The sequence below is a fragment of the Dunckerocampus dactyliophorus genome, unplaced genomic scaffold (genome assembly GCF_027744805.1).
Source record: "Dunckerocampus dactyliophorus isolate RoL2022-P2 unplaced genomic scaffold, RoL_Ddac_1.1 HiC_scaffold_126, whole genome shotgun sequence".
Classification (NCBI taxonomy): domain Eukaryota; kingdom Metazoa; phylum Chordata; class Actinopteri; order Syngnathiformes; family Syngnathidae; genus Dunckerocampus; species Dunckerocampus dactyliophorus.
The window spans coordinates 17,501-30,000 of record NW_026559824.1 but is presented as its reverse complement, the minus strand read 5'-3'; positions in this window follow the sequence as shown (position 1 = coordinate 30,000).

The following is a 12,500-nucleotide window of genomic DNA, read 5'->3' as shown; positions in this document are numbered from 1 at the left end:
TCGATCTCGCTACCGATAGGTCGGGCAGAGTGCGACACGCGTGTGACGAGGGGACGGCGAACCGCTGCCTCGGCAATCATCGGCTTCACGGGTGCCATGTGCACTTGCCCATTGAGGCCAACCCGCAGGCTGGAGGAGCCGTCCGCCCGAACACCGGCACCACGGCCGGCCGGCGGGGGCCCTCCAAAGGCGGGTCTGGTTTACCGCTAGGTCAGTGGGGGCTCAGGGGGTTGGGGTGCGTGCGAGCGCGGCCGGGTGGGGGGCAATGGCCCCCCGGGTGGCCGCGCCGGAGGTGTCACTCGCCTCCAGTGAGCACTCGGCTCCTCTCTGTCGGACACCCGGAGGTGAAGCGCGGGCCCTGCTACCGCGCCGGAGGTCCCACTGGCCTCCAATGAGCACACTCGGCTCCTCTTTGTCGGACACCCGGAGGTGAGGCGCGGGCCCCTCTTACCCGCGCCGGAGCCTCAGCTTGCCTTCCAGCGAGCTGGGCTCCTTTTTTATTTTCTTTGGAGTGGGCCACCCGGAGGTGGAGAGCGACCCGCAGACGAAGCACGGCCAGGGGCCGCCGGATGCCGCCCATGGCGGGCGCTCCCACTCCTCTGACACCTGCGAAGCAGCAAAGTGCTCCTTTTCGATTCCTTCCGCCACCCGGAGGTGGAGCGCGGACCCAGCCACCGCGCCGGAGCGAGCAGCAGCCTCGCTCCGAGTGTGCGCCCGCAGACGAAGCACGGCCAGAGGCCGCCGGATGCCGCCCATGGCGGGCGCACACACTTTTCTGACACCTACGAAGCACCCAAGTGCTGCTTTTTGGGATTCGCCACCCGGAGGTGGAGCGCGGACAAAGCCACCGCGCCTAGTGTGCACCCGCAGACGAAGCACGGCCAGAGGCCGCCGGATGCCGCCCATGGCGGGCGCACACACTCTTCTGACACCTTCGTAGCACCAAAGTGCTGCTTTTTGGGATTCGCCACCCGGAGGTGGAGCGCGGACAAAGCTACCGCGCCGGAGCGAGCAGGAGCCTCGCTCCGAGTGTGCACCCGCAGACGAAGCACGGCCAGAGGCCGCCGGATGCCGCCCATGGCGAGCGCACACACTTTGCGGACACCTCGGATTGGCCACCCGGAGGTGGAGAGCGACCCGCAGACGAAGCACGGCCAGGGGCCGCCGGATGCCGCCCATGGCGGGCGCTCTCGCTCCTCGGACAGCTCCATCGGCGCAGCATGGCGCTCGCGGTCGTCATTACCCGCTGGCGAGGCGCGGCCAGGGCCGCCAGGCGTCGCCTATCGCGTGCGCAAACTCCCAGCAAGCACCAACGTGCTCCTTTGGATGTTGTCATCCGGAGGTGATAGCGCGGCCCGGGCCGCCTGACGCGGCCCATCGCGGGCGCTCCTCGTCGGACACCTGCGTCACACAGCCTGGGTGCCAGCTGTGGAGTGACACTTAGAGAAAAAGAAGCACAAGTCACTCATATCAAAGTTCCCGTTCCCTTTTGTTTGTGTCACGCTTGGAAATGCTTGAGAGGTGACACTTTGTCAAAATTGCAGCTGGTGTCTCATCATCATCATCACCGCTGCTCATCAGCCTTCCTTGGATGCCTGCCATGCACGCGGCCCAACGGGGCACTCAGATGGGGTGGGCAGCCCGGACCGCCTTGCGCGGCCCAACACGGGCGCCCAGGGGGACGCGGAAACCCGTTTTAGAAAATAACCTCCAGGGGTTTTCCAAGAGCGGCACAGCCCCAGCTCACGTCCGTGTTTCAGTGCGTCAAAAGCGGATTCAAAAGTGTGCTTTTCTCGGTACTTCCCCTGGAGGTCAGTGTTTCTAAAAACTGGGTTTCCGAAATCGTGCTGGAGGTGTTTTGGTCAACCAGGAAAAATGGCATTTACGGGAGAGGGTAAAGTATACCCCCCCCCCCCCTCTCGGCTGATTTACCCTCTCCCGTAAACGCGTTTTTTCCTGGTCGACCAAAACACTCATTGACTCCCATTCATTTGACACTTTGTCATTTTTTCAGCACTTTTTTCGCGCATTGGGTACTCCGCCCATTGACTCCCATTCATTTGACACTTTGTCGTTTTTCCAGACCTTTTTTCACGCATTGGGTACTCCGCCCATTCACTCCCATTCATTTGACACTTTGTCGTTTTTTCAGCACTTTTTTCGCGCATTGGGTACTCCGCCCCATTCACTCCCATTCATTTCACACTTAGAAAAATCATCCGAGCGGCTCTCCACGCATTTTATAGCCGCTTTGGGGCTCCAGCCGCCTCGGCCTTCATTTCTGACTAGGCTCGTGTGGACTTTGTCGTTTTTTCAGCACTTTTTTCGCGCATTGGGTACTCCGCCCCATTCACTCCCATTCATTTCACACTTTGAAAAATCATCCGAGCGGCTCTCCACGCGTTTTATAGCCGCTTTGGGGCTCCAGCCGCCTCGGACTGCATTTCTGACTAGGCTCGTGTGGACTTTGTCGTTTTTTCAGCACTTTTTTCGCGCATTGGGTACTCCGCCCCATTCACTCCCATTCATTTCACACTTTGAAAAATCATCCGAGCGGCTCTCCACGCGTTTTATAGCCGCTTTGGGGCTCCAGCCGCCTCGGACTGCATTTCTGACTAGGCTCGTGTGGACTTTGTCGTTTTTTCAGCACTTTTTTTACACATTGGGTACTCTGCCCCATTCACTCCCATTCATTTGACACTTTGAAAAATCATCCGAGCGGCTCTCCACGCGTTTTATAGCCGCTTTGGGGCTCCAGCCGCCTCGGACTGCATTTCTGACTAGGCTCGTGTGGACTTTGTCGTTTTTTCAGCACTTTTTTTACACATTGGGTACTCTGCCCCATTCACTCCCATTCATTTGACACTTTGAAAAATCATCCGAGCGGCTCTCCACGCGTTTTATAGCCGCTTTGGGGCTCCAGCCGCCTCGGACTGCATTTCTGACTAGGCTCGTGTGGACTTTGTCGTTTTTTCAGCACTTTTTTTACACATTGGGTACTCTGCCCCATTCACTCCCATTCATTTGACACTTTGAAAAATCATCCGAGCGGCTCTCCACGCGTTTTATAGCCGCTTTCAGACTCCTGCCGCCTCGCCTGCACTTCCGCCTCGGTCCGTTAGGATTTAGGCCTTTTTTCAGCACTTTTTCTCCGTTCCTCCGGGGCGACAGCGGCTCTCCACGCATTTTATAGCCGTTTTCAGACTCCTGCCGCCTCGCCTGCACTTCCGCCTCGGTCCGTTAGGATTTAGGCCTTTTTTCAGCACTTTTTCTCCGTTCCTCCGGGGCGACAGCGGCTCTCCACGCATTTTATAGCCGTTTTCAGACTCCTGCCGCCTCGCCTGCACTTCCGCCTCGGTCCGTTAGGATTTAGGCCTTTTTTCAGCACTTTTTCTCCGTTCCTCCGGGGCGACAGCGGCTCTCCACGCATTTTATAGCCGTTTTCAGACTCCTGCCGCCTCGCCTGCACTTCCGCCTCGGTCCGTTAGGATTTAGGCCTTTTTTCAGCACTTTTTCTCCGTTCCTCCGGGGCGACAGCGGCTCTCCACGCATTTTATAGCCGTTTTCAGACTCCTGCCGCCTCGCCTGCACTTCCGCCTCGGTCCGTTAGGATTTAGGCCTTTTTTCAGCACTTTTTCTCCGTTTCTCCGGGGCGACAGCGGCTCTCCACGCATTTTATAGCCGTTTTCAGACTCCTGCCGCCTCGCCTGCACTTCCGCCTAGGTCCGTTAGGATTTAGGCCTTTTTTCAGCACTTTTTCTCCGTTTCTCCGGGGCGACAGCGGCTCTCCACGCTTTTTATAGCGGTTTTCAGACTCCTGCCGCCTCGCCTGCACTTCCGCCTAGGTCCGTTAGGATTTAGGCCTTTTTTCAGCACTTTTTCTCCGTTCCTCCGGGGCGACAGCGGCTCTCCACGCTTTTTATAGCCGCTTTGGGGCTTTAGCCGCCTCGGCCTGCATTTCTGACTAGGCTCGTGTGGACTTTTTCAGCACTTTTTTTGTGCATTGGGTACTCTCGCCCATTGACTCCCATTCATTTGACACTTTGTCATATTTTCAGCACTTTTTTGGCGCATTGGGTACTCTCGCCCATTGACTCCCATTCATTTGACACTTTGTCATATTTTCAGCACTTTTTTGGCGCATTGGGTACTCTCGCCCATTGACTTCAATGCATTTACTGCAACTCCTGCCTGTGTCCGCCAGAGGGCGTCTGGCTTAACAGCGGCTCTCCACGCTATTTCTATCCGCTTTGAGGCTCCAGGCAGCTCGGCCTGGGTTTCTGAATTTCTCCCTTGACACTTTGTTACTTTTTCACCCTTTTTCTCATTTCATCCAGGGACACAGCGGCTCTCACAGACTTTAGAACCGCCCCTGGGCTCCAGGACCCTAGGCATGGGTTTCTGCCTAGCTCCCTTGACACTTTGCCATTTTTCCACCCTTTTTCTCATTTCATCCAGGGACACAGCGGCTCTCCACAGACTTTGCAGGCGCCCCCGGGCTCCAGGAAGCTCGGCCTGGGTTTCTGAATTTCTCCCTTGACACTTTGCCATTTTTTCACCTTTTTTCTCATTTCATCCAGGGACACAGCGGCTCTCCACAGACTTTGCAGCCGCCCCCGGGCTCCAGGCAGCTCGGCCTGGGTTTCTGAATTTCTCCCTTGACACTTTGCCATTTTTTCACCTTTTTTCTCATTTCATCCAGGGACACAGCGGCTCTCCACAGACTTTGCAGCCGCCCCTGGGCTCCAGCCAGCTCGGCCTGAGTTTCTGAATTTCTCCCTTGACACTTTGCCATTTTTTCACCCTTTTTCTCATTTCATCCAGGGACACAGCGGCTCTCCACAGACTTTCCCGCGGCCCCTGGGCTCCAGGACCCTAGGCATGGGTTTCTGCCTAGCTCCCTTGACACTTTGCCATTTTTTCACCTTTTTTCTCATTTCATCCAGGGACACAGCGGCTCTCCACAGACTTTGCAGCCGCCCCCGGGCTCCAGGCAGCTCGGCCTGGGTTTCTGAATTTCTCCCTTGACACTTTGCCATTTTTTCACCTTTTTTCTCATTTCATCCAGGGACACAGCGGCTCTCCACAGACTTTGCAGCCGCCCCTGGGCTCCAGCCAGCTCGGCCTGAGTTTCTGAATTTCTCCCTTGACACTTTGCCATTTTTTCACCCTTTTTCTCATTTCATCCAGGGACACAGCGGCTCTCCACAGACTTTCCCGCGGCCCCTGGGCTCCAGGACCCTAGGCATGGGTTTCTGCCTAGCTCCCTTGACACTTTGCCATTTTTTCACCCTTTTTCTCATTTCATCCAGGGACACAGCGGCTCTCCACAGACTTTGCAGCCGCCCCTGGGCTCCAGGACCCTAGGCATGGGTTTCTGCCTAGCTCCCTTGACACTTTGCCATTTTTTCACCCTTTTTCTCATTTCATCCAGGGACACAGCGGCTCTCCACAGACTTTACAGCCGCCCCTGGGCTCCAGGACCCTAGGCACGGGTTTCTGAATTTTTCCCTTGACACTTTGCCATTTTTTCACCCTTTTTCTCATTTCATCCAGGGACACAGCGGCTCTCCACAGACTTTCCCGCGGCCCCTGGGCTCCAGGCAGCTCGGCCTGAGTTTCTGAATTTCTCCCTTGACACTTTGCCATTTTTTCACCTTTTTTCTCATTTCATCCAGGGACACAGCGGCTCTCCACAGACTTTGCAGCCGCCCCTGGGCTCCAGCCAGCTCGGCCTGAGTTTCTGAATTTCTCCCTTGACACTTTGCCATTTTTTCACCCTTTTTCTCATTTCATCCAGGGACACAGCGGCTCTCACAGACTTTAGAACCGCCCCTGGGCTCCAGGACCCTAGGCATGGGTTTCTGCCTAGCTCCCTTGACACTTTGCCATTTTTTCACCTTTTTTCTCATTTCATCCAGGGACACAGCGGCTCTCCACAGACTTTGCAGCCGCCCCCGGGCTCCAGGCAGCTCGGCCTGGGTTTCTGAATTTCTCCCTTGACACTTTGCCATTTTTTCACCTTTTTTCTCATTTCATCCAGGGACACAGCGGCTCTCCACAGACTTTGCAGCCGCCCCTGGGCTCCAGCCAGCTCGGCCTGAGTTTCTGAATTTCTCCCTTGACACTTTGCCATTTTTTCACCCTTTTTCTCATTTCATCCAGGGACACAGCGGCTCTCACAGACTTTAGAACCGCCCCTGGGCTCCAGGACCCTAGGCATGGGTTTCTGCCTAGCTCCCTTGACACTTTGCCATTTTTTCACCCTTTTTCTCATTTCATCCAGGGACACAGCGGCTCTCCACAGACTTTCCCGCGGCCCCTGGGCTCCAGGACCCTAGGCATGGGTTTCTGCCTAGCTCCCTTGACACTTTGCCATTTTTTCACCCTTTTTCTCATTTCATCCAGGGACACAGCGGCTCTCCACAGACTTTGCAGCCGCCCCTGGGCTCCAGGACCCTAGGCATGGGTTTCTGCCTAGCTCCCTTGACACTTTGCCATTTTTTCACCCTTTTTCTCATTTCATCCAGGGACACAGCGGCTCTCCACAGACTTTACAGCCGCCCCTGGGCTCCAGGACCCTAGGCACGGGTTTCTGAATTTTTCCCTTGACACTTTGCCATTTTTTCACCCTTTTTCTCATTTCATCCAGGGACACAGCGGCTCTCCACAGACTTTCCCGCGGCCCCTGGGCTCCAGGCAGCTCGGCCTGAGTTTCTGAATTTCTCCCTTGACACTTTGCCATTTTTTCACCTTTTTTCTCATTTCATCCAGGGACACAGCGGCTCTCCACAGACTTTGCAGCCGCCCCTGGGCTCCAGCCAGCTCGGCCTGAGTTTCTGAATTTCTCCCTTGACACTTTGCCATTTTTTCACCCTTTTTCTCATTTCATCCAGGGACACAGCGGCTCTCACAGACTTTAGAACCGCCCCTGGGCTCCAGGACCCTAGGCATGGGTTTCTGCCTAGCTCCCTTGACACTTTGCCATTTTTTCACCTTTTTTCTCATTTCATCCAGGGACACAGCGGCTCTCCACAGACTTTGCAGCCGCCCCCGGGCTCCAGGCAGCTCGGCCTGGGTTTCTGAATTTCTCCCTTGACACTTTGCCATTTTTTCACCTTTTTTCTCATTTCATCCAGGGACACAGCGGCTCTCCACAGACTTTGCAGCCGCCCCTGGGCTCCAGCCAGCTCGGCCTGAGTTTCTGAATTTCTCCCTTGACACTTTGCCATTTTTTCACCCTTTTTCTCATTTCATCCAGGGACACAGCGGCTCTCCACAGACTTTCCCGCGGCCCCTGGGCTCCAGGACCCTAGGCATGGGTTTCTGCCTAGCTCCCTTGACACTTTGCCATTTTTTCACCCTTTTTCTCATTTCATCCAGGGACACAGCGGCTCTCCACAGACTTTACAGCCGCCCCTGGGCTCCAGGACCCTAGGCACGGGTTTCTGAATTTTTCCCTTGACACTTTGCCATTTTTTCACCCTTTTTCTCATTTCATCCAGGGACACAGCGGCTCTCCACAGACTTTCCCGCGGCCCCTGGGCTCCAGGCAGCTCGGCCTGAGTTTCTGAATTTCTCCCTTGACACTTTGCCATTTTTTCACCTTTTTTCTCATTTCATCCAGGGACACAGCGGCTCTCCACAGACTTTGCAGCCGCCCCTGGGCTCCAGCCAGCTCGGCCTGAGTTTCTGAATTTCTCCCTTGACACTTTGCCATTTTTTCACCCTTTTTCTCATTTCATCCAGGGACACAGCGGCTCTCACAGACTTTAGAACCGCCCCTGGGCTCCAGGACCCTAGGCATGGGTTTCTGCCTAGCTCCCTTGACACTTTGCCATTTTTTCACCTTTTTTCTCATTTCATCCAGGGACACAGCGGCTCTCCACAGACTTTGCAGCCGCCCCCGGGCTCCAGGCAGCTCGGCCTGGGTTTCTGAATTTCTCCCTTGACACTTTGCCATTTTTTCACCTTTTTTCTCATTTCATCCAGGGACACAGCGGCTCTCCACAGACTTTGCAGCCGCCCCTGGGCTCCAGCCAGCTCGGCCTGAGTTTCTGAATTTCTCCCTTGACACTTTGCCATTTTTTCACCCTTTTTCTCATTTCATCCAGGGACACAGCGGCTCTCCACAGACTTTCCCGCGGCCCCTGGGCTCCAGGACCCTAGGCATGGGTTTCTGCCTAGCTCCCTTGACACTTTGCCATTTTTTCACCCTTTTTCTCATTTCATCCAGGGACACAGCGGCTCTCCACAGACTTTGCAGCCGCCCCTGGGCTCCAGGACCCTAGGCATGGGTTTCTGCCTAGCTCCCTTGACACTTTGCCATTTTTTCACCCTTTTTCTCATTTCATCCAGGGACACAGCGGCTCTCCACAGACTTTACAGCCGCCCCTGGGCTCCAGGACCCTAGGCACGGGTTTCTGAATTTTTCCCTTGACACTTTGCCATTTTTTCACCCTTTTTCTCATTTCATCCAGGGACACAGCGGCTCTCCACAGACTTTCCCGCGGCCCCTGGGCTCCAGGCAGCTCGGCCTGAGTTTCTGAATTTCTCCCTTGACACTTTGCCATTTTTTCACCTTTTTTCTCATTTCATCCAGGGACACAGCGGCTCTCCACAGACTTTGCAGCCGCCCCTGGGCTCCAGCCAGCTCGGCCTGAGTTTCTGAATTTCTCCCTTGACACTTTGCCATTTTTTCACCCTTTTTCTCATTTCATCCAGGGACACAGCGGCTCTCACAGACTTTAGAACCGCCCCTGGGCTCCAGGACCCTAGGCATGGGTTTCTGCCTAGCTCCCTTGACACTTTGCCATTTTTTCACCTTTTTTCTCATTTCATCCAGGGACACAGCGGCTCTCCACAGACTTTGCAGCCGCCCCCGGGCTCCAGGCAGCTCGGCCTGGGTTTCTGAATTTCTCCCTTGACACTTTGCCATTTTTTCACCTTTTTTCTCATTTCATCCAGGGACACAGCGGCTCTCCACAGACTTTGCAGCCGCCCCTGGGCTCCAGCCAGCTCGGCCTGAGTTTCTGAATTTCTCCCTTGACACTTTGCCATTTTTTCACCCTTTTTCTCATTTCATCCAGGGACACAGCGGCTCTCACAGACTTTAGAACCGCCCCTGGGCTCCAGGACCCTAGGCATGGGTTTCTGCCTAGCTCCCTTGACACTTTGCCATTTTTTCACCCTTTTTCTCATTTCATCCAGGGACACAGCGGCTCTCCACAGACTTTCCCGCGGCCCCTGGGCTCCAGGACCCTAGGCATGGGTTTCTGCCTAGCTCCCTTGACACTTTGCCATTTTTTCACCCTTTTTCTCATTTCATCCAGGGACACAGCGGCTCTCCACAGACTTTGCAGCCGCCCCTGGGCTCCAGGACCCTAGGCATGGGTTTCTGCCTAGCTCCCTTGACACTTTGCCATTTTTTCACCCTTTTTCTCATTTCATCCAGGGACACAGCGGCTCTCCACAGACTTTACAGCCGCCCCTGGGCTCCAGGACCCTAGGCACGGGTTTCTGAATTTTTCCCTTGACACTTTGCCATTTTTTCACCCTTTTTCTCATTTCATCCAGGGACACAGCGGCTCTCCACAGACTTTCCCGCGGCCCCTGGGCTCCAGGCAGCTCGGCCTGAGTTTCTGAATTTCTCCCTTGACACTTTGCCATTTTTTCACCTTTTTTCTCATTTCATCCAGGGACACAGCGGCTCTCCACAGACTTTGCAGCCGCCCCTGGGCTCCAGCCAGCTCGGCCTGAGTTTCTGAATTTCTCCCTTGACACTTTGCCATTTTTTCACCCTTTTTCTCATTTCATCCAGGGACACAGCGGCTCTCACAGACTTTAGAACCGCCCCTGGGCTCCAGGACCCTAGGCATGGGTTTCTGCCTAGCTCCCTTGACACTTTGCCATTTTTTCACCTTTTTTCTCATTTCATCCAGGGACACAGCGGCTCTCCACAGACTTTCCCGCGGCCCCTGGGCTCCAGGACCCTAGGCATGGGTTTCTGCCTAGCTCCCTTGACACTTTGCCATTTTTTCACCCTTTTTCTCATTTCATCCAGGGCAACAGCGGCTTTCCACAGACTTTGCAGCCGCCCCTGGGCTCCAGGACCCTAGGCATGGGTTTCTGCCTAGCTCCCTTGACACTTTGCCATTTTTTCACCCTTTTTCTCAATTCATCCAGGGACACAGCGGCTCTCCACACACTTTAGAACCGCCCCTGGGCTCCAGGCAGCTCGGCCTGAGTTTCTGAATTTCTCCCTTGACACTTTGCCATTTTTTCACCCTTTTTCTCAATTCATCCAGGGACACAGCGGCTCTCCACACACTTTAGAACCGCCCCTGGGCTCCAGGCAGCTCGGCCTGAGTTTCTGAATTTCTCCCTTGACACTTTGCCATTTTTTCACCCTTTTTCTCATTTCATCCAGGGACACAGCGGCACTCCACAGACTTTACAGCCGCCCCTGGGCTCCAGGCAGCTCGGCATGGGTTTCTGCCTAGCTCCCTTGACACTTTGCCATTTTTCCACCCTTTTTCTCATTTCATCCAGGGACACAGCGGCTCTCCACAGACTTTGCAGCCGCCCCTGGGCTCCAGGACCCTAGGCATGGGTTTCTGCCTAGCTCCCTTGACACTTTGCCATTTTTTCACCCTTTTTCTCAATTCATCCAGGGACACAGCGGCTCTCCACAGACTTTACAGCCGCCCCTGGGCTCCAGGACCCTAGGCATGGGTTTCTGAATTTTTCCGTTGACACTTTGCCATTTTTTCACCCTTTTTCTCATTTCATCCAGGGACACAGCGGCTCTCCACAGACTTTACAGCCGCCCCTGGGCTCCAGGCAGCTCGGCCTGAGTTTCTGAATTTCTCCCTTGACACTTTGCCATTTTTTCACCCTTTTTCTCAATTCATCCAGGGACACAGCGGCTCTCACAGACTTTAGAACCGCCCCTGGGCTCCAGGACGCAAGGCATGGCTTACTCTCGCCCATTGACTTCAATGCATTTACTGCAACTCCTGCCTGTGTCCGCCAGAGGGCGTCTGGCTTAACAGCGGCTCTCCACGCTATTTCTATCCGCTTTGAGGCTCCAGGCAGCTCGGCCTGAGTTTCTGAATTTCTCCCTTGACACTTTGCCATTTTTCCACCTTTTTTCTCATTTCATCCAGGGACACAGCGGCTCTCCACAGACTTTGCAGCCGCCCCTGGGCTCCAGGACCCTAGGCATGGGTTTCTGCCTAGCTCCCTTGACACTTTGCCATTTTTTCACCCTTTTTCTCATTTCATCCAGGGACACAGCGGCTCTCACAGACTTTAGAACCGCCCCTGGGCTCCAGGACCCTAGGCATGGGTTTCTGCCTAGCTCCCTTGACACTTTGCCATTTTTTCACCTTTTTTCTCATTTCATCCAGGGACACAGCGGCTCTCCACAGACTTTGCAGCCGCCCCTGGGCTCCAGCCAGCTCGGCCTGAGTTTCTGAATTTCTCCCTTGACACTTTGCCATTTTTTCACCCTTTTTCTCATTTCATCCAGGGACACAGCGGCACTCCACAGACTTTGCAGCCGCCCCTGGGCTCCAGGCAGCTCGGCCTGAGTTTCTGAATTTCTCCCTTGACACTTTGCCATTTTTTCACCCTTTTTCTCATTTCATCCAGGGACACAGCGGCACTCCACAGACTTTACAGCCGCCCCTGGGCTCCAGGCAGCTCGGCATGGGTTTCTGCCTAGCTCCCTTGACACTTTGCCATTTTTTCACCCTTTTTCTCATTTCATCCAGGGACACAGCGGCTCTCACAGACTTTAGAACCGCCCCTGGGCTCCAGGACGCAAGGCATGGGTTACTCTCGCCCATTGACTTCAATGCATTTACTGCAACTCCTGCCTGTGTCCGCCAGAGGGCGTCTGGCTTAACAGCGGCTCTCCACGCTATTTCTATCCGCTTTGAGGCTCCAGGCAGCTCGGCCTGGGTTTCTGAATTTCTCCCTTGACACTTTGTTACTTTTTCACCTTTTTTCTCATTTCATCCAGGGACACAGCGGCTCTCCACAGACTTTCCCGCGGCCCCTGGGCTCCAGGACCCTAGGCACGGGTTTCTGAATTTTTCCCTTGACACTTTGCCATTTTTTCACCCTTTTTCTCATTTCATCCAGGGCAACAGCGGCTCTCCACAGACTTTGCAGCCGCCCCCGGGCTCCAGGCAGCTCGGCCTGAGTTTCTGAATTTCTCCCTTGACACTTTGCCATTTTTTCACCTTTTTTCTCATTTCATCCAGGGACACAGCGGCTCTCCACAGACTTTGCAGCCGCCCCTGGGCTCCAGGCAGCTCGGCCTGAGTTTCTGAATTTCTCCCTTGACACTTTGCCATTTTTCCACCCTTTTTCTCATTTCATCCAGGGACACAGCGGCTCTCCACAGACTTTGCAGCCGCCCCTGGGCTCCAGGCAGCTCGGCCTGGGTTTCTGAATTTCTCCCTTGACACTTTGCCATTTTTTCACCTTTT